A 21,438-nucleotide genomic window follows, 5' to 3' on the forward strand; every position below is an offset into this window, starting at 1 on the left:
CTGAGCTTTCTAGCGCTGGAGCGAGCGCCTTTCTTTGCCGATCTCAAACATCGGTTACCTTGGCAACAAGGCACAAACCGCCCCAGAGGTCAGTAACGGTTGCGTGATCCCGGTTCAGCTCGGGGCCCCACCTCGCGACATGTGGGCACTGCAGACGTACCACTCACTCTCATTAGGAAGTGTGAGATGCGTTTGGCATTACAGGAGGCGATGGTGTGTGTGTGTTGTGTACGCCTTTGTTGCGCGATGAAATACGACGTTGTGCTTCTTCGGGTGGATAGTGCTTCCCATGGTCTGGATTATCTTTCTCGAGCGACGTACGACTCAACCTCGCATGGGGTATGTGCAGTGTGCGTGGCTAAAAGCCATCTCGGCTTGCGCGCCAGAGTTAAGTGACTTGCTGTTCGTCCCCGCAAACCGCGCGCGAGGTGAGTGCCGAATTTACGACGGGCAGGAGGAGGCAACCCATCGTCTGTCAATCGCGGTTCAGACTTGCAACGCATGTTGTGACGTTGTGTTCGTTCGAAACGCATCTCTGGATTGTTTTGAAGTGGAAAAAAATGTATCCGTCAAACCCGGGCATTCGGCTCAGGGCGTTCTCTGCGATTGCACGAAAGAAGTGCCACGGGGCTTCAACGCTTTCTTTATGGAACGTACTCCGGTAAGAGAATATCCATGTCGTGTTATGGCCGTGTTGCATTCAATACGAACGGTTAAGCGTTTGTTTACACTTGTCTCGTTTGTCGTAAAATGTCCAAGCACTCCGGCACTACGCTGGCAGATCAGCCGGCGAGTCGACGCGGAGCAGACGACTCACCTCTTTGCCGGAAGTGCGTGAAAAAGCCGCCCAATAGCAGGATGTCTAGCTCATGACGAACATCTGGGAATCGATGATGTAGACATGTGAAGATGGCGGCGTCCAAAAACACGAAGGAAAGGGTGAGAAAAAAGCGACAAACTTTGCAACAAAAGTGTGAGCTTTCCGCTGCGCGTAAAAGAGTAATACTTGGCCCAGATGACCTTGACGACCCAATCTAACGATTGCGCTGCTTCATTTAGTGTACTCAAAATGCCTTTCAGGGCCCCTTTAATGTGAGTGCGAATAATATTATACCTGTTGACGCCACTACCGATAATCGGTCTGAAACGCAGCAGACGACGTGCGCTGGTGTTTCTTTTTTCTTCTTCTTCGAGATGCGGGCGCAAAGAGCATGCGCTGGCACGGTGGCCACCGACATGGCGGTTTTCAGTGTTGCCAGGCGGAGAAATCGCCCGCTAAACTTTTCATTGAATACCGCCTATACGTGTCGCCACCCTGTACGGCGGACGCGTAAATCAAGGGACCCTAGGCTGCAGGGCGGTCTGTGATGTCATTGCGGACCACAAAAACACACGATTTAGAGGGGAAATGAAACTTTTAACTTAAACTGATTTCCCGGTGAACAAAGCGTCGTTTGCATTCGGACAAGCGCTGGGGGCACTATAAAACACGAAATCTTTCGAATAACACAAGCCTCACACTGGAAGCTGCTGGAAGTTCATAGTCTGGCAGGGAAAGTTTTTTAAGCGTACACTCACCTGAAGTGTGTCCCAGAAGAATTACAACAAAACATTTTCCCGAAGCCACGTGTGTCCGAGCTGGGAGCCATAAGTTGCACACCTCTTTCTTGAGACGACGCCACTTCTGCCACCTCGACTAAATTCTGAAGGCGTCATTTCACCAATACACTGTTCACACTAAAATCGCTACAGTGAACGAGAAGCCACCGCTGAGAGCGCAACAAACTTTCCAGTTTTCTTTCACACACACTACCAGCGTTATCGCTGCTGACAGTAAACCAACTGTAGTCGCTGGCACAGCTAACGACAGACGTCGACACGGAAGGACGGTTTCAGCTAAATGTAATACCACAAAAGAGGAAACGGTTTGAAACGCAGCTAGAGCGCATTCCCGGTGCAACACGGCTTCCTGGCATGGAGGCTTCCCGGCATTCACTGCCCCCCAGATTTAAAAATTTGAAAATAATCAGTAAGTTGCATCTCAATTTCTTCCACATTTAAATTTTTAAAAAATTTGCAAACTAATTGCACAATTCATAATAATTTTCTACGGCTTTATTAGCAAAACCTACTCTTCTTTTTGTGTGCGGTCCTAAAAAACACCGCCTTCACGATATTCCCTTCCCCACGCATAAGCTTCGCAAATCTGCCACAGCTTCGCACTTGTTTTGTTGTGTAAAGCAGCCGCCTGTGGCGCTAGTATCTTACCCCCTTTTTGGCGCGGTTGTTTGAATGTGGAATAACGAACTGCAATGATTGATGGCGGTTCTAATCAGGAAACACTGTTGAGACTGGATTTTGCCCTACCTGATAAGCATCCGTGTAAGTGTGACGCCGGCATTCAACGAAAGATTTATGCCGGTGTGCAGTCAGTTCGTTAGCAGCATCGTGCGAGTATATCAGTGCTTTGCTATAAATTAAAAAAAAACTTTGCTATAAAATGTGTCAACATTATACCAACGCTGCCTATTTGAAGATGAAACAAGGGTACATATAGACGTTCAGTTTGTTTTAAGGAATAAAGAGTTTTCGCGCCTGAAAGTGGATCAGCTTGAGAAAGCAGCTTGTCTCGATTAAAACGAACAGCGACTGCTTTCGTACGGGTACGCCGTTGCAGCGCAGCGCGTAAGGTGAAATATACTTTGCAAAATGTTTGTGTGGGCGTGTGTGTAGAGAAGGGGAAGCACTCTGCACTACCTCTGCACCAGGCCAGAATTCTTACGCAATATGCATACGTGTCGAACAATGTCAGAGCTTGCCTATTGGCTTGCCTATTGCCTATTGCAAATAGAGCTTGCCTATTGCAAAACGCATCTAACATGCTCAAAATAGGGCAAAATTATTTTATAGAGCACCGCCCAGGCCTAAGCGACGCGCAGGCGGAGATTTGGAAGAATAATTGTGCGGTAAGTCGGCAAGCTTTACGCCAATTCACTCCGTACGCGTGCGAGCGAGTACATGTGATAGCAATCACTTACCCCCTACCTACATGCACAGCGCCGATATCGATTATAGGCTACTGTTTCGCGATTCCAGTGCTTTGGGTAATGATTTGGAGTAGATGCACCTAGCACTGAAGGTATCAGCCAAAGGATTGCGTGCAAATGCCTCCTACGTGCAAATCACCGAGATTCTAACTGCGCCAGCGCTGCGCTCCTCTCACGACAAAAGCAAACGTGCAGCGAACTTTCGCAAAGGCGTAGCGACGACTTGAGCAATACGTAGCGGTGCGCGTAGTTTGTCAAAGCACGCATCCTGGGATCCAAAGCAAGCGCAATGCCTGAGAGCCTGAGACGCCACAGCAGGACTGCTTTCAAATGGGCGCCGCTATTTTGGCTACAGCTTCAGTGGAAGTGACGTCGGTGACATCACGATGCTGGGGCGCTATTTAGGGGGGGGGGGCGGTCGGCCTGGTCCCTTACGGGATATGGTTTGGGAATACGCTGCCGGGCGCTTACGGAAGGGGGTGTGGTTTGACCTCTAGCGCGCAAGGGCAAAACTGGTCACCCCGCGAATACTGCTCGAGGTAGCGTAGAGTAAAAACCAAAACCAAAACGCTTAGACGAGCCACGGCATGAGGGAATAAGCGCTTTGTGCGACAGATAGTGTCGCCTTGTCGCTGAAACTGACCAAGATCAAGCAGCCGCAACCTTCACTCCCACATGTTCAGCCACACAAGCGTAGATGGCGTCTGTTATTTGTGTGTCATGGCAATTTAAAACCATCTTGGCTAACCTTCGGTAACTGGAAAGCAGAAATTGTAAACGCAGCAACTCCCTTCTAAACCGCTCATTCGGCGTCAAAGTAACGCTATCGCGTCCAACATGTCACTGCAACTTTTTCTGATGCAAAAATAACTGTCGGACGGTCTTCTTCATCCTGATCGATAGCAACGTGGTGTTGGAATTGCGCCTAACTTCATTAGCTTGGGCAGACGTTAGTGGGACTTCTTCTGTGGAAATAACAATGGGACACGCGGCGTTATCACGCGCATTTGGAGGCTGCTGTGAGCGGCCTCTGATTCTGATGCGCATGCTTCCGTTCCATCACCTATGTGACGCCCGGCCGCGGGTAATGGCCGCGTTTTTCAGTTTAGGTTCCCAAAACACCAATCTTCACGAGCTGTTTGCGTCGCGCGCATTCACGCTTGAAACGCAGTATATTTGCATGTCGCACTCTTTTTATTGGCCCTGTTGGATGGCCTTATTTTTACGCCGTCAAAAATTTGAGTGCAGTTGCCCTTTAGGGAAAAGCTTCAGTATAACAAGCAGCGGGACTGCATGCTTTGTTAGGCAAGCGGATGTTGGATTAGCAGCAACGATGTTGTTTTAGCCCACTCCCTCCTCTGCTTCGTTTCAAGTGGATTGTCTTCGTCGTACGCAATCCCAGTAGGCTACTTCTTCACTAAACGTCCAACGGGTAGTCAGCTTCCCGAGCTAGTACTCTTTGTGATGAAAAAAGGAAAAAAACCTGTGGTTGCCGCATAGTGCAACTTGTCACCGACCACCACCGAGTCAAAATGAAGATGCTGGACCAGGGCACTCTGGCGTTTGAAGTAGAACCCCCCTGCGACTGTAACAAACCTGTACTCCTAAGTTTCGACTCCTGCGATGTGCTGAAGAATGAAGAACGCACGCTCATGACGTAGGACCTAAGGGGAAAATTTAGGTATCTTACCTAAAGTATGTGTATGACCTGCAGGAGAACCTGATGGTGAAACCGGTCCGTTATCTACACCGAAAGCCCGTCCATACGAATAATATCGAAAAGATGAACGTGAGAAGGACCATTCAAGTTCTGCCTCCGGCTGTGACCGCTGCCTTGTAACACCTAAAAGAACAAGCCAGGCACACATGCAGCCCATTGTTCGCAACTGCAGGCCACACCATCACATTCATGAGGAACTTCTATCAGGGGTTCATACTTCTGGACATGAGCAATACAACCCGGCACCTGCGCCAAAAGTTCCCCGATGTCCGGCACTACGGCGATGCTGACTATGACAGGCTTGAGTGGCTGGAGGTTACCATGCCTATGTACTTGGAAGATGTTAAAAGAAGTTGCGGTGATCCAAGCGAGTTCCTCACGAAGGAGACGTATGAGAAATTTTCTATCACCACCTACTCTAGTGTTTCCTGCATAAGGTACCTTCTGAAAACCGATAGCTTCCTGTTCGTGCATATACCGAATAGAGAAACGGAGCGAGAGCCCGTTGTCTTACCAATTGAGCTACGAGCACACGCAGATACAGGGGAGACAGACGGTGTATTCACCGAGCACAGCTGTGGGTTTACCCCCTGCGTTCTCGCTGAATGCCACGTGATAGCGTCACGCGACCTCTCGCGCCTCTGTGCGCTCCGTCCACGGCACGTGTGGTGGCCGTGTGCACCAGTGGTTTGTCCAGGTAGACCTCGAAAAGTTTGGACTCGTGTGCAATACCGATACCAAACAACCGACTACCATACGTGGAATGTGCTTTGAGTTAACTCTCACGAATAATATAACTGCGCTGAAAACGCAAAGTCTGAGTGCGTATCACACCGGTCATCAGTCCGTTCTGAACATTGTGCTGAAGTGAAATAATAAATAACGTGTTACAGGTACAGTGTAACGTGTGAATAACTCAACCGGGCCGTAGGCACCCGTGGTAGGTGGTGTATAAAGCGTCGCTTTCGAAACGCCCTCCACAGGGTGAACTGGCCCGCACTTTTTTGGAACTAAGTGCATAACGCAGAAAAGTCTTGCGAAAAGAAATATGCTCGGTTGTGGAATGCAGGCGCAGAATTGTTTACAAAATCCCGCAGTCTTGTCAGGACGTTGCATTGACGATCGCCTGCGTGACTACGAGAACTTTCTCAAAGGGTCATGCTGGCAGTCAGCTTGCTGTGCATTGGAAAAAAAAGAAGAAAGGGCACGCGTGACCCACGAGGCTTTCTGTATCGCACAATGCTGCGACGAGTGTATTCGTATGCCCAGTGTCTCGCGTGAACGGAAAAGGGATCGCATATCTTTCGAATTGATACGGGTTTCCTACCATCATTGTGTGCATTAAGAATTCGTACAGCACCGTCGCCTTCTTCTATTTGTTATTTATTGTTGCGTAGATTTGACTCTTTCGTACAAAGGTTGCGCCCTAATGCAATAAAAAAGATGTGGTTGATAGTCAGTGCACATGTTTGTCTCCTCCTTTCTCGTGTCCCGTCTTCGGGCTGTTGTAATCGCTTAGTTCGTTTTTTTTTATTTTGCCACCCTCTGATTGGCTAGGTAGCGCACAAAATAGGCGTCGCTGAAGGAACGACGGGCATTGTGTTGCTGGAACTACGTGCGTCGCCTCCCTTCTTGGGCAAGCCGGCGGTCGTCCAGGCAGCTGGTGGCAGAGGTGGCGACGGAAGGGAGCGTATACGTCGGCGTTGGTCTTGGCGTCGGATTTGGTGAGAGCACGATTTTATTATTATTATTATTAGAGTACCCTCAGGGCGTTTACGACGTTACAGAGGGGGTGGGTACAGTGCATGAAAACAGGTAACAGTGTAGAAGTACAGGCAGTATGTAAACACAAGCATATTTCCGGAAACCAGGTTACTGCATTACATGTACAGAAAGTGCATTCTTGAATGATGCCGGATCTTCAATGGACACAATGTGGTGGGGAAGGTGGTTTCATTCCTCAGACATTTTGGGGAGAAATGAATCTGAGAATGCGTTGGTGCGGCCAGATGGAACGTTGTTGCCTTGAACGAATGGTCGATGCGTGATGATATGTACGTGGGCCGTGAGAAAAGGTCGCGTCTTATAGATGGGTTATGGAAATACATTTTGTGAAACAGAGAGAGTCGTGAAATTTTTCTGCGATGGTGCAAACTTGGTAGAACCAGGTTATTTTTCATTAGTGAAACACTGGAGGTACGGGAGTAGTCGGAAAGTATAAATCGAGCTGAGCGGTTTTGTACAGATTCCAGAAGAGAAATTAGGTTTTGTGGTGCAGGGTCCCAGATTGCCGAAGCATACTCTAGTTTAAGGCGAAATAGTGTCCGATAAAGTGTTAACCTGAGGGGGGATGGATCATGAGAGAAATTACGGCGAATATATCCTAAGGAACGGTTTGCGCTGCTGCAGACATAATTAATGTGTGTGTGCCATGTTAAGTCATTGCTGATATGAACACCAAGATACTTGTAAGATGTAACGTATTCGAGAGTGGCTCCAGTAATTTTGTAATTAAAGGGCTGCTGGGAATAACGTTTGCGCGTAATGGTCATGCTTTTGCATTTGTTTGTGTTAAGTATCACGTGCCATTTGCTGCACCATTTAGAGACAGCGTCGAGGTCGGCGTGTAAATTAAAGTTGTCCGTTCGGTCACAAATTTCGCGAAATTACGCAATCATCAGCGAATAATTTTATGGAGGAATTTATACCATTAGGAAGGTCGTTAATAAATATTAAAAATAGCAGAGGACCTAACTCCGAACCCTGTGGTACACCGGATTTAACATCAGTAGGGGGAGAATTGCATTCGTTAGCAGTCACGAATTAGGTGCGATTGGTCAAAAAGCATTCTATCCACTTAAACACATTAGGGTCAATGTTTAGGGTACTGAGCTTAAAGGGACACTGAAGTGATATGTAAACATTGCGGGATTACTTGCGCAAATTGTAGTCCAGAGTGCCCAGACCATGTTTCGACCACTCTGGGCGCGTTTACGCGATTTTATTTAGTAAAAAAATTAATTCGAAAATGCTGTCCTCCTCTCTTTACGCTCGCCCATTTTCTGCGGCGTTTTCGTGTGACGTCGAGAGGAGCCGAGCTCGCAATTGGCTGCGCTACTGCACGGCTCCCCTGCCTTCAGACAGTCAGACGGCCCAGCATTTCGTCCGCCGGCCGCCGACGGTTCGTCGCAATTCGTTCGCTCAGTTGAAACGAAGCCAGGACACGTTTGTGAATGGTAGAATCTGCCTTTCTTTACTTGGTTAGTTTGTGCACTGTATCAAGCTCCAAGTCAAGGTCACTTCACACAAGCGCTGCACAAGCGCGCTTTGCTGACTGGTACGCCAGTAGGAAAATATAAGGCCTCTTGAAGGCGGGAGAAGAGTCAGCGATGTCAATATAGGTACTCAGGAAACAAAATCAACTGATATTTTTACCGTACAGCGTAAAACTAGGGTGCGGGAAGCACTTTTTTGCGCTGGGCGAACAAGCACAGCGGTCAGCAGCACGACTACGCATCTGCGAACGCTTTTCCGTCTACGAAATGCAATTGCTAGACGTAAGCTATTGTGGAAACTCGGACGACGCTTACTGCACGAGCGCAATACAACAAATAGTCACCTAAGCTGCTTGTAATGCCAAAACTAAATAAAAGTGTAAACTGGTTGTACAATATATACCCTGTATTACAAATGCCAGCGGAGCCCGCTCCGTGGCTGAGTGGTTTGGGGCGCTAGATATGCCACCGCAAGTATTTTGCAAGTCAGGAGTTCGAATCCCCGCGGGTGCGTGCTTTTTTTTCTGTAAGTTAACTTTTTTGTTTTCCGCCGATGTTTTCTATATTGAGTTCACCTTTTTTGGGGCCGCAACGTTCATGGCTCCACGAACTAGTTCACAAAACGCGCGCAGGCTGGCACTGGCGCGCTAGCGAGTTCACGTTGGCGTGCTGTTGCCATAAGCACCGACTGCTTGCAGGCAGTGGGCACACGCCAGAATAAACAGACCCTTGGCCTGGTGCGAACACGCTTTTTACGATACAGGCATGAGGGAGGCAAGCTCCAAATATGGGGGGAAAGCGCATGACATTTGAACGTTTGCGGGTACGCGGAGGGCGTTCATGCACTGCGTAGGTCTCGGCTAGTGAATGCTACGACTACAAGCCGTCCTGGGAGGCTTATCTTGTGCATTTTACAGCCGACAACATGGAAGAAGCGCGGTACGATGATTACTGAGTTATTGAGAATACCCATCCAACAACGCCAACGGTTGTGTTTTACAGAACCGAAACCGAAACCGAAACTTGTTTGGTTGCTCACCTTGGGCATCGTCCAATCACGGTGCCCGCTCCTCCTAACGTCACAGCTTTAGTTGGTGCGGCCGCCGCAAACCGCGCATGGTAGTTTTTCTTCTTACGCGCTTTGTGAAATAATTACCGATTTGTCAATCGTAAAAACGATGAAAAGTGTGCTAATTTGAGCCAGTCTACGCAGTGCAAGCAAAAACGGGAGCTTGACAAATTCAATTCAGTGTCCCTTTAAGAAGTAATATTTGATGAGACACTTTGCCAAACGCTTTTTGAAAATCTAGAAAGATGCAGTCTACAGATGAACCGCGATCCAGAGCTGATGCAACGTCGTGTGTGAATGTTAGAAGCTGAGTTTCGCATGAGTAATTTTTCCGAAAGCCATGTTGAAATGGGCTGAAAAAGGAGTTGGATTCCAGGAATGATAGAAGGTTAGAATAAATGACGTGCTCTAAAACGTGCTCTAAAATAGACGTTAACAATATTAGGCAGTTTTAGCATATCGTTACCGTGTTTGCGTTACCGTTTACCGTGTTGCCGGAAGCGCTGGCGACGGTGAAGCCTGTGCCGATAAGTTGCCGTTCGCGGCTACTCTCGCGCTGCGCAGTCTTCTCCCGCAAACACGGTAACGATATGCTAAAACTGCCTATTGGCCGGTAATTTAAAGGAGAGCTTTGGATACCGGATTTGAAAACAGGGACGACCTTCCCCACTTTCCAATCAATTGGCACAGCACATCACTGAAGGGATTGAAAAAAGATGTGTGGCAGGATTATTGACGAATAAACTTCGGTGTTTTTTAAGAGCTTGGGATTAATTTCGTCTACGCCACAACTGGAAGGTTTAAGGTAATGAATCAGCTTCATAATTCCAACAGGATCTACTACAATAGGATCCATAGGAAAAAAGTTGTAATCGCATAATTGCGGCACAACATCCGCAGGACAATTCGAAAACGACTTGGCGAATACTTGATTCAGAACGCGACAACATTCGTCACTGCGCATGACCTGGTTGTCAGCATATCTAAGAGATATAAGTTCTTTTTTATTAGGTCTAATTGTCTTCCAAAACATTTTTGGGTTACTTTAGAGAAGCGAGGGGAGAGTGTTTGTAAAAAAGACGTCCTCTGCTTTTTTTATGGCTGCACGATAAGCGTCGGAAATATTTTTGTAAGCAAACCAGCGGGATGTCTCATTTTTGCGTTTGGCTACACGAAATGAGCGTTTCTTTAGGTTTTGCAATCGTTTTAGATCAGATGTGAACCAAGGTGAGCGTTGCTGGCCAGAAATAACAACTAAAGGAATATATTTGTTAGTCAAAAACGTAACTTTTTCTTTAAACAAGTGCCAACTGTGTTCAACCGTGCGATCAAAAAAGCCTACCATGTAGGCATCGATAAAACATTCGAGTTCTGTATTAATTGAAGCGTAGTCTCCTTTGGCGTAATTTCTTATTGCTTTGCTGTGTGTTAGCCGGCGCGAAACCTCAGCTTCTAAGGTAAAATGAATGAAACAATGAGCGCTTAAACCAGGAAGGAAAATTAGGAGTCGCACAAGATCTGGAACATTTCTCAGGACCAGATCTATTATGTTAGCGGACGTCGGACCCACTCTGGTTGGTTTGTCAACTAGCTGAGTCAAATTAAAGTCGAGACACATGTTAAAAAATGTAGTACTATCTCGTGATAGATTACTGTAAGCAGAGCAGGGCACTGACCAGTTTATTTTGGGGAAGTTAAAGTCTCCGAGCAAGAACAACGGCGCATGTGGAAATTTCAAGACCAGGTTGTTAAGAACGTCATGTATTTTGTCACAAAAGTCAGATGTAGCATTGGGCGGACGATAACAGGTGCAAAACAGGGCGTTTTGATTATTTAAGTGTATCGAAACACAGATAATTTCTAAGACTGAATTTGTTATCACCATACTGGAAGTGAGACAATCGGCTGCAGCGATCAATACACCGCCACCAGGTTGATTACAACGATCAGCTCGGTATACAAAGTAGTTTTTATCGCAACAAAACAATTCCGAGTTTGCCGTTTCATTTGACAACCAAGTGTCCGTTAGCACTACTATGTCTGCAGCGCAGTCATCAAAAAGGGAAAACAAGGCATCACGCTTGTTAGTGACGCTGCGCACATTTGAAAATAAGACTGACAGGTTCTTGTCGTTATTTTTTGGGCGCGGGTCAGATGTTAGGATGACACGGTATCTGAACCCCCGGACGTATCATCGATCTGCCTTGGCTCCAATGGCTTGTTCGTTTCCAGTTCGCATATGCTATCGGTAGCAGGAGAGTAGACATAGCACTTTTTGTTCAGGTAAAGCTTGTTATAGCGAATGGTAAACTGCTGGCCGCTATCCTTTCCGTACTCGTACAACTTTTTTCTCATGCTCCTCGTTGCCCTGCAAAAATCTTCGTTCACGACCACGTCAGACTCTTTCAGCTTTTTTTTGGAATTCAAGATGCTGTTTCTTCATTTGGATGAGGAGAACTTTACAATAATTGGCCGACATTTACCAGGAATGAACTTGCCTAACCTGTGGGCGCGAGATATTCGGTCGTCGCTAGTAGTCAAGTTTAAGTTCAATACGGAATTCAGAACTGCACAAACCTTTTCTTGTGGTTGTGCCCACGTCTCAGAAGAGCTGTCTGCAAGGCAATGAAATATTAAATTCTCCCTTCGTGAACGATCTTCAAAGTCATCTAGCCGTTGGTTCAGCGCCATTACTTGTGGTTGATAATTTTGCGTGGGCAGCCCTTCGGGGCAGCTGACATGTTTTTCAACTTCCGAAAGCCTATTATCGAGATCCGTAATCTGTTGCTCAAGGGATGATTGCGCCTCTTTCACTTCAATAATAGACTCCATCAGTTCATCGTGCTTTACATCTATCTTGTTATGCAATGACTTAATAAGGGAAAGCAGCTCGTTGTAGTGTTTGTCAGGAACATCCTTTGGGAGGCCGAGGTTTGATTCAATATCGCCAGACATGATCAGCAGTTTTACAACATGAACACATTCGCTTGTCACAGCAATCATTACACAAGGGCATGGAAGCAGCAGCAAGCAAACATTGTTTGATCTTTTGCTATAAAGGGAAGGAGCAGAACCCACCTGCACAAGAAAAGCGAAATGGTTGCTGTAGACTCGCATTGTTGCTGCACTTCCATGCCCACTGAAGGCGATCCTCGGGTCCCAGCTGTTTAAATAGAGCTGCGGTGATGCGTCGGTCACTTTGGATGACGGCGGTGCGCAGAGGGTCGGGGAGTCGTTCCACAAAAACGGTTGCTGCGCTTGGCAGTCCGGAGTGTTTACTGCAAAATGCAACGCCTTGGCCGCCGAGTTGCGCAGTTGGCTGCAGTGTCTTAGCCGGGAGCGGAAGAATTTTCCACGATGCAAGGAAGGTCAAAATCTGCACAACAAAAGCGAAAGGGTCGCTGTAGATGCGCATCGTTGCTGCACTTCCATGCCCACTGATATCGGCTTGTTTGACTTCATGTGAGCACTAACGCAATTTTCTTGGTAGTCGAGGATTTTTGACTTTTCTAGATATAAGCAGTACATCTAAGAGCGGAACTTTTGTTATCTGCAGTCATGATGGAGACGTCGGTAACAAAACCCAACCTAATGTTGCTCACCGAAGGGCTAGGTATCACACGGAGAGAGAGCCCACGCGGGAGACAGACGGTGCACTCACCGAGCACATCTGCGGGTTTACCCCCTGCGTTCTCGCTGAATGCCATGTGATAGCGTCACGCTACCTTTCGCGCCGCTGTGCGCTCCGCTCACGGCACGTGTGGCGGCCGTGTGCGCTCCTTGTGCATGCGCTAGGATGCCGTTATATAAATTTAAAGGAAACTCACAACAACGCATGGCTTCGCACTTCTCTTTCGTCTCTGCCACCGATCCCGTCGCCTCTGTCGGAAGCGACGGAAACAGAAGTGAGATCGTCTAACACCGGGTTTGAGTTTCGTTCATTTTGCAAAAAAAAGTGTCCACTCATGTGCTACACCGATACAACTCAACCAACCACCGTTCATAAATCCTGCATTCATTTAACCTTAACAAAGAACATGCAAGAAAGGGTATGGTTAAGTGCATTTCACTTGTCTCTGGTTTCATCTTTTGTAGAGCCACGTGTGTGAATTGAAGTGACGTTGCATGGGTAATCACTGTGTGTGTCGTTTACAGCTTCGTTTTCAAACCACCTTCGTAGGGTGGATTTGCGGGCATTTTTTGCCCACAGGGATCGTTTTTGCTTACGTCGATGAAACCGTTGGGGGGGGGGTAGAGGTATACAGCTTTGCTGTAAAAAATGCCTGCAGTATGTGTTGTATTCCACTCCATGCCCATGATTCCACTCCATAGAGCCAGTAATGCGCAACGGCTCCTGGCCTCCCTGGAGGTGGTACCTACATTTATTAATTGGTCCTTTCTACAGTGATGTTTTTGTAACTATAATAGTATATCACGGCTGTGATAGTATTGTTTCGCGTGCAGAGTATGTTATCCCAACTACAAATTCAGGCCGACCGATTACAAGCAACTTCTGAATAGAGTAGTTCCATATGACAAGTCTCAAGCTACGAAAGCTTTGAATATTATCCTTGCTCCTGATTTGTTCGTATGCGTGCCAGCACGAATCGCTGCGTAGTTTATGTAACTTTTGCTGTGCTCATTCATACCTGACTTACAGAAGCAATAGGTGCATGCGTCCTCAATTATGGCGCGGCCTTCATAGTTTCCGCGCCACAATACGTTTCCCCATTACATTTACCACGCGCCTTCTTACAAGTGCAACTCATGGTGCATTAAAGTGAGGCGTCTTAAAGGGACAGACAACCGATTATTGTCGAGTATATATTCTCTATCCCAAATGAAAGGGCATCACTTAAAGCACCTTGACGAGAAACGGTTTTGCTGATAACGCCCTAGAACTTTTTAAATCGAAATTTTTAGATCTGCGAATTTTGAAAATGTTTAGAAATACATATACAATTTAACATTGTACAAATACTTGTGTTGAAAGGTTTTCAATACGTACAGGTCCGCGCAAAAGTAAACGGAGCACGGGAGCGGCGGCCAAACTGCATCGCTGCGCCGCGTATGGGCACCGACGGGAACCATGGAGCGCCGGTCAAAGAGTGTGTTCGCACTGCCCCCGCCGCCCTATCTGATATGTTTAATCGCTGGTCTGCTGGCGTGTCATGCTCGGCGAGACGGTCTTCAAAAGGCAGCGCTGGGCTATAGAGGGGCGCTGGTTGCATTGCCGCTCGCAGGCATCAGCGGCGACCGAATCCGCTGCTTATGAGCTGGACGAAGCTACGCGCGCCCAGAAACGTGCCTTGTTGCGCGCTGTAAAAGGCGGCATAACATTGTAGGCCGTTGCGATTTGACATAGCATGTCACTGCTATGTAATAATTTTAAGCGGCCAACAAAATTGCCATGTACAGTATAGAAAGCACATTCACGAACATTTTCGTTGTTCGGAAAAAAAAATCTCGCTTACGAGATTTCTTCTTTAGTTTTGGGTTTGTCCCAAGTTATTGCTGATTGATTGATTGTAGGGTTTAACGCGCCGACGCAACGCAGGCGATGAGGCGCGCCGTATTGGAGGGCTCCGGATTAATTTTCCAAGTTATTGCTGCCGGTCAGTCCAGGTCTGTTCTGAAGAAAGGGAAATAAAAAATGTCCATGCGGTGGAAATTCTGTATTAGAGAACACCGTAAAGAATAGGTACAGTCGTTGCCTGCTATTACAGCGGGCCTCATAGGGCGCATATTTTTTGTCGCATTGAAACCGACATTGTTATTTTTAACGACCACCTGATATTTATTTATTTATTTATTTTACCCTCACAGCCAGAGGCATTACAGAGGGGAGTGGTTACAAGTCCAGATAATACAGAATACAAATACAGTGTAATTGTTAATAAGAAAGATACATGAAGTTGCTCCTAATTATACATTCTTTGCTACGCATGCGCGAAACAAACAGTTATCGGCAATCGTAACAATATCTTCGGGAAAGTGGTTCCATCCCGAACATGTAAGAGGGAAAAAAGACTGATAAAACGCTTTCGTGTAGCTTGGCTGAAAACCCACTTTGTGAAGATGATCGATGTGAGAAGAGAAGTACAGAGGCCGGGGGACTAGTTTATCGCGAAAAGCAATGTTATTATAAAGCTTATGGAACAAAGTTAAGCAAGAAATCTTTCGGCGAGATGATACGAATGGAAGCACAATGTTTGACTTCATTGCACTTGAACTTGCACCTCGGTTATAATTAGATAGTATAAAACGAACAAAGTTATTCTGTACGAGTTGAAGTGGGTTAAGGAGATCTGCGTGGTGAGGGTCCAAAACACTCGTAGCGTATTCAAAATTTGGTCGTATTAGTGTTTTGAATAGCAGTAATTTAAGCTCTGGCGGTACGTTATAGAAGTTTCGTCGTAAGTAACCTAACATGCGATTAGCGCTGTTCATTACATTTTGAATATTAAGGGACCAGGTCAGGTTACTTGCTATGTGGACACCTAAATACTTATACGAATTTACAGCTTCTAACGCAGTATCGTTTAGATAGTAACAAAATGTAGTGGTATTAGTGCGGGATATTCGCATAGCTTTGCATTTGTTAATATTTAGTTCAATACGCCATCCCATTTAGTTAAGAAAGTGTTGCAAATTTGTTTTGAATTGAAGGATGGCTTCACCGCATGACCTCAATGTCTTGCAAAAAGCGCCGTCAAGGCCGCAAAATGACCGATGACGAGTATAGTCATCATGACTGATGGCGACCAGACCCTTAATCGGTTAATTTGGTACCAAATCTTATGTCGGCTAGCCTCGTCAACGGGAGCGAAAGGGTTAATGCGACAACAAAATATGCGCCCTATGAGGCCCGCTGTAATAGCAGGCAACGATTGTACCTATTCTTGACGGTGTTCTTTAATACAGAATTTCCACGACTTGGACTATTTTTATTTCCCTTTCTTCAAAACAGACCTAGACTGACCGGCAGCAATAACTTGAGACAAACCCAAAATTAAAGAAGAAATCTCGTAAGCGAGATTTTTTTTTTCTGAACAACGAAAATGTCTGTGAACGTGTTTTCTATACTGTACATGGCAATTTTGTTGGCCGCTTACAATTAATTATATCGCAATGACATGCTATGCCAAACAGCAGCGGCCTACAATTTTATGCCGCCCTTTACAGCGCGCATCAAGGCACGTTTCCGGGTGCGTGCAGCTTCGTCCAGCTCATGCGCAGCGGATTCGGTCACCGCTGATGCCAGCGAGTGCCAATGCAACCAGCGCCCCTCTATAGCCCAGCGCTGCCTTTTGAAGACCGTCTCGCCGAGCATGACATGCCAGCAGACCGGCGATTAAACATATCAGATAGGGCGGCGGGGGCAGTGCGAACACACTCTTTGACCGGCGCTCCATGGTTCCCGTCGGCGCCCATACGCGGCGCAGCGATGCAGTTCGGCCGCCGCTCCCGTGCTCCGTTTACTTCTGCGCGGACCTGTACATAAACGTTTCAGCAGTTACAGTAGCTGCTAGGTTTGCAGGTCGGCTACCGAGTCGGCTTTCTAAGTAGAAAGCCACAACGCATTCACAAGGCCCACCTTCACCTGGAACCATAAAACACACTGGCGACGGGGATGCGTACTGGGATCGCATTTTAGGCGTGTGTATTCCCATCCAATCCCGAATTTTAATTTTAAAAAATCTGAGAGCTGACACTATAGCTGATTAGCGATCGCAGTGACATAGTTTGTCTCGGGTGTCTGCTAGTTTCTGCATAGTGCGTCTACTAGTTTCTACCTTTAATTTTATGCGTGGTGAATAAAACTTCATGTAAAGTTCATTTAAATAGCCAACACGCCCCTTCACCAAGTGTGTAATCATTTCCTTAGACGGTGCAGTATTGCATTCTGGGTCAATTTTCCTGCTTGGAACTTCTGATTATGCTAGGTGGCAAGTTGAAGGTGAACTTGAGTGAGTTTGTGTTGTGGGTGCCCAAGAGTTTTTGTGAGGGTGTAAAGGTGGGCAGTCGAAGGGCCGTTTTGTAGGCTTTCCATTTAAGGAAACACTGGTTCCAGAAACATCTTTTTTTTTGCTTTCCAACCAATTCTGATGAAACTTCATAGGCTTGTTCAGTTTTTTTAGCTGATTTCAAATATCTATTTAGTTTTGATGTGAGGCAACTAGTTTCTGTGTTAATTTAAAAAAATTCCTTGGTTGTTTATGAGACCAGTAGAAAAAAAACTATTCAACAAGATTGCCAGCAAGACATGAATAGATACCAGAAGTTGTGGAGAATGAAACATGGGAAGCAGTTTTTTGTTTTGCAATCACATACAAGTTTACACCAATTCTAACTTCTAGGTTTGAACTACTACTGCTAACCAATTAAAAATAATGCTAATTAAACAACTACTGAAATGCAAGATCTGCTTCCCATATCGCATGGTTTACACATTCAGCTTCACAGTGCGAAAGAAGTGATCATTTCTAGTTGCACTACATGCTGGGATGTACTGTCGGCATCAAATGAAACGCGAACATGAAAATATGGACCAGAACGTGCAGAACCAGAACGGGCTAGGGCAAAGGCCAGTTCTTCGTCCTCCTTCGGGTGTTTGGTTTGGGTGGAGCAGGGGTCAAGAACTTTGCTCGAGCAGTCGGTGGCGGCTGAAACCATAGCTCCAAGTGGCTGTGTCAATACAAACAACGTGCAGATTTCCTCGAGTTCCTGGACTCGCAGCTCTCTCCGCAGGGGTGGAGATCTTGTCGAAGGCAGTCTTCTCATGTAAAATGCGGAGGCTTTCTAATAGGTGTCTGCTCGCGGTTATCTTGGTGAAGTGCTCCAGGTGCGCAGTGTGTTGCATGGCTTGCACCTTGATTTGTTCTTCGAATGTGTTGCGCGCACCCAACGCGTCATATTTTTCGTTTGGAGCGTGCATGGGTATTCCTAGGGCTTAGTGACGCTCATTTCTTGATGAGGCTGCTTGGTTTGCAGTCATTTTAAAATATTTACGGAATTGTGGAGTTGTTAGGGGTTTGTGTGAGGGAGAGGCTGGAAGATGGGTACTTGTTGTTAAGGGGGGATATGGCGATCCACCCGCCCCAGTTGACTGAATATTGCTTCACTACAGTTTGCAAACTGGGGTCACTTCAAATGTAAGCTGAATAATCTTGCGCAAGCGCTGTTGGGTAATGAAATTGTAAGTGTAAAACTATATTATGACCATTGATCTAAATTCCTGCGTAGGCTAAATAAATGGTGGGAAGCGGCAGCGTCCCGCGGTGTCCTACGGCTGCGGGTCGAATATGACAAGCGTTAGGTCTTCGGGGGAACGGGGGCGATGCTACGATATAAACTAGACATTCTAGCTTCACCGTACTATCACATCCGTTCGCCCCTAACGAGAGCCGCGGCTTGTTTGGTTTTAATAATCAGTATCCTGGAGTAGCTACCTAGCGATGATAAATAAGAGTATCTAAACAAATGGCGTAAGCATGCACAAGCAAACCGCGGTATGTACGTGCGTTGCTTAAAATAAGCTGCCGACAGTTTTTTCCTACGATTGCCTTTGTGTAGTCGCGCGGGCGCCGGCTGGCAGCTTGTTATGTAGATTTGTGCTTTACACAAATATTGATGCCCAGGTGCAACATACGACGCGGGGCGCTGCGCGTTTCTCGCGCAAGCACGACCATTGCCCCGGTCAGGTTAGTTTTTCCAGACTGCTCTCACACTATAGTTCGCGTAAATCCATATCGCGGCCTCTCAACGCCGAAAGTGCACAACAAACGTCTTCGAATCGAGCACGCATTAATAAAAAAAAAGTAAAAGCATTGCACGCACGGCATAGGACTCGCCGGCCAATAAGATGGCTCTAGCGGCGCCGGAGTGCGCGGTTTGCCGGAGCACGACCGGCTTTATAAATAGCGACCTGCGCACGCGCCCTTTTCCTACGGGGCTACGCGGTCCTGTTTTTTCCCGCCGTATACATTTTAGGGTTTGGACAATTTATTAGGCTTTGTTGACATTAACAGAGCGATGACAATGCTGACAACCTGGCAGTTGTCATTAGCATCGCGCCACAAAGGCGGTGCGTTCGGAGAGCTATTTTTCTGCCCTACACTGAAGGTGCGGGGAGTTTCTTTGTGCAGCTGAGCCACCCAGGCTTGGACCACATGATGGAGCGTGTTTATGCTGCTGACTACTGCGCCGGACGATGGGTCGTCTGCAGCTGGCGAGCCTGCTGAAGCGGCGTGGTGCAGCCTGGCCGAGGGAGTCGGCAGTCTCTACTTTGCGGCCACGGGCCATCACGGATGCACCGCCACCTTAGCAACGCTTGCTTGGGCTGGCTGGTGCGATTCTTCGCGGATCTACCTGCCTGCAGACATCAGCGGGTGATGACCGCGCCTGCTGGAACACTGCCAGCGGTGGCATTGGACAAGCGGAAGCCGGCGTAGGGAACGCTATGCAGTGACTAACGATTTAATCGACGAACGAACTTTCCGTCGCCTCTAGTCCTGTAGTCAGCTCTCGCCGGCGTACGCAAGAAATTTAGGAGGGAGGGATGTGGGGATCGCGACTTTCACGCGAACACCTTTCTGGCTAGCTTCCCATCGGGGCTCGCGTTGCACAATGCGCCTCGCTCGCGCGACGGGAACCATACGAGAGGGCGCCAGCGACCGGAGTCTTCGTTGTCGCCAGGGTGGAGGCGTTGACCCTTTTCCCCTCTGCCTTACCTGAGAACCAGTTCTTCCTCGGCACTAGCGCCACCAAATGACGAGGTCTGGTGGGTTGTCGCATGACGAGAGGACGCTCTCTTGTCTTGGGGATGCGGTGGCGCGCGGACGTTTCGGCGGCAAGTCCGGACCCGGGAAACGCGCCACAATGGGACGTGTCCGGGCGAGCTGGGAGACTGCAACCGCGCTCGCACGCGCAGCGCTCCGCTGCTCCGGTATGCCATCGGTGATTCAAACCATCTCGATCTCTAGCGTTGTTTAATGCCACGCTCCCAGTGTTACCGTTATGGCCTACGAGTAGTCTGTATGCAGTATATTTGATTTGCACTTTGCAATAAATGCTGCCATATGGTGTTTTGCCCTCTCCGCCTCCTGCCTTTGTCTGCCTCCGCAAACAACGGACCCGTACGCAGCCGGCGCTCGCAAGGCATGTTTGGTGAGCGCGGATGGCTGCGGGGTGGGAAATAACTACTGTGTCAAATGTAGAATCCTACTATATATATATATATATATATATATGTATATATATATATAAACACCACGTCCGATTCTCAAGACGCCATGTTTGTTCTCCCCAGGACGGATTCCCCGCTTCTTCCTTCGCTTCCACTCGGCGGCCGTCCTCCTCCGTTTGGTAGTGGATTGGCCGGTGACCTAGGTCTCAGCTTTTTGCTTGATGTTTTACGTCTCTACACTCGGCCACACTGCAAAGAGGTGCACCACCGAGCTGTTTGCGTGGGCCCCTGTCTCTGTCTCGACAGACCCACGAAAGGCTAAAGAGTCCGTTGCAGGTCTCTTCCCGTTGGTTATGCCTCGTGGTTCGGTTCTCTTTCTTTCTGGCCAGTGCTAGAGCAAAGCTTGTTTCCATTGATGAGGAATTCTTCACTGCATATTCCAGAAAGATCCTCTCCGGCGTTTCTAAGCGGCGTGTTCTGCTGTCAATGCTGTCCGTTTGTTTGAAGGTATTCCTCCCTCTCATGGTCATTTGGTTCTCTTTTTCATTTATGCGTAAGTCCGTCTTTTGTCCACGTGCTTGCCTTCAAGATTTTTGTTGTCGGTATCGGTAATTGTCGCAAAAGCATCCTTGTCTGTAGCAGGTGTATCCTTATGTTCGTCGTGCTTTTCATCTTTCGTTCGGGCGTTTGATGCTACCTCGCAGCTGGCTTCGGCCTCATCATTTTTAGCTGAAACGATGTCCTGATCCTCTATGGATTCTTCATAAACGTTTGTGGATGAGTTTCCCAAGATGTTGGTATCGGTCGTCTTTTTGCCTTCTGGTCGGCACAAGATTCTCTTCCTGGGGTAGTTCATGTTACCCATCGTGGTAAGCAGAATGTGATCTTTCCCCGGCACCTTGGAGTTGTTGCAGGGCTCCATTCCAAGGCTCACGTTATCTTTGTTCAAGGATGTGGGCGTCGTGATGTCTGAAATGTGGTAGGACCCGTCCTCACTTCGTACTCTGGGCGGGGTAGGTGTGAGCGCCACCACATGCGGCTGCTGCTCCGCCAGACGTCTTGATTGCAACCGGGAGAGCGAAGAACGGTGAAAGGTGCTCCTCACATTCATGTCGTCTAGCTGCCGAGCCGTGCCCTGG

At 47.6% G+C, this 21,438-nt stretch overlaps 2 long non-coding RNA genes across 2 annotated transcripts in view; one reads left to right on the plus strand and one right to left on the minus strand.

The window, feature by feature from the left end:
- LOC144169011 (uncharacterized) overlaps nucleotides 1–21,438 on the minus strand; it is a 50,434-nt gene that overhangs the window by 5,282 nt on the left and 23,714 nt on the right. The window contains exon 2 of the long non-coding RNA XR_013322335.1: nucleotides 12,190–12,487. This is a non-coding gene — a long non-coding RNA (uncharacterized LOC144169011). The remainder of the gene's footprint in view (nucleotides 1–12,189; nucleotides 12,488–21,438) is intronic.
- LOC144169012 (uncharacterized) lies at nucleotides 6,002–20,211 on the plus strand. Its single transcript, XR_013322337.1, has 2 exons — nucleotides 6,002–6,491; nucleotides 19,340–20,211. It is a non-coding gene; the product is annotated as an uncharacterized LOC144169012 (long non-coding RNA).

The sequence above is a fragment of the Haemaphysalis longicornis genome, unplaced genomic scaffold (genome assembly GCF_048455015.1).
Source record: "Haemaphysalis longicornis isolate Haplotype H1 unplaced genomic scaffold, Haemaphysalis longicornis Haplotype H1 scaffold_2, whole genome shotgun sequence".
Classification (NCBI taxonomy): Eukaryota; Metazoa; Arthropoda; class Arachnida; order Ixodida; family Ixodidae; genus Haemaphysalis; species Haemaphysalis longicornis.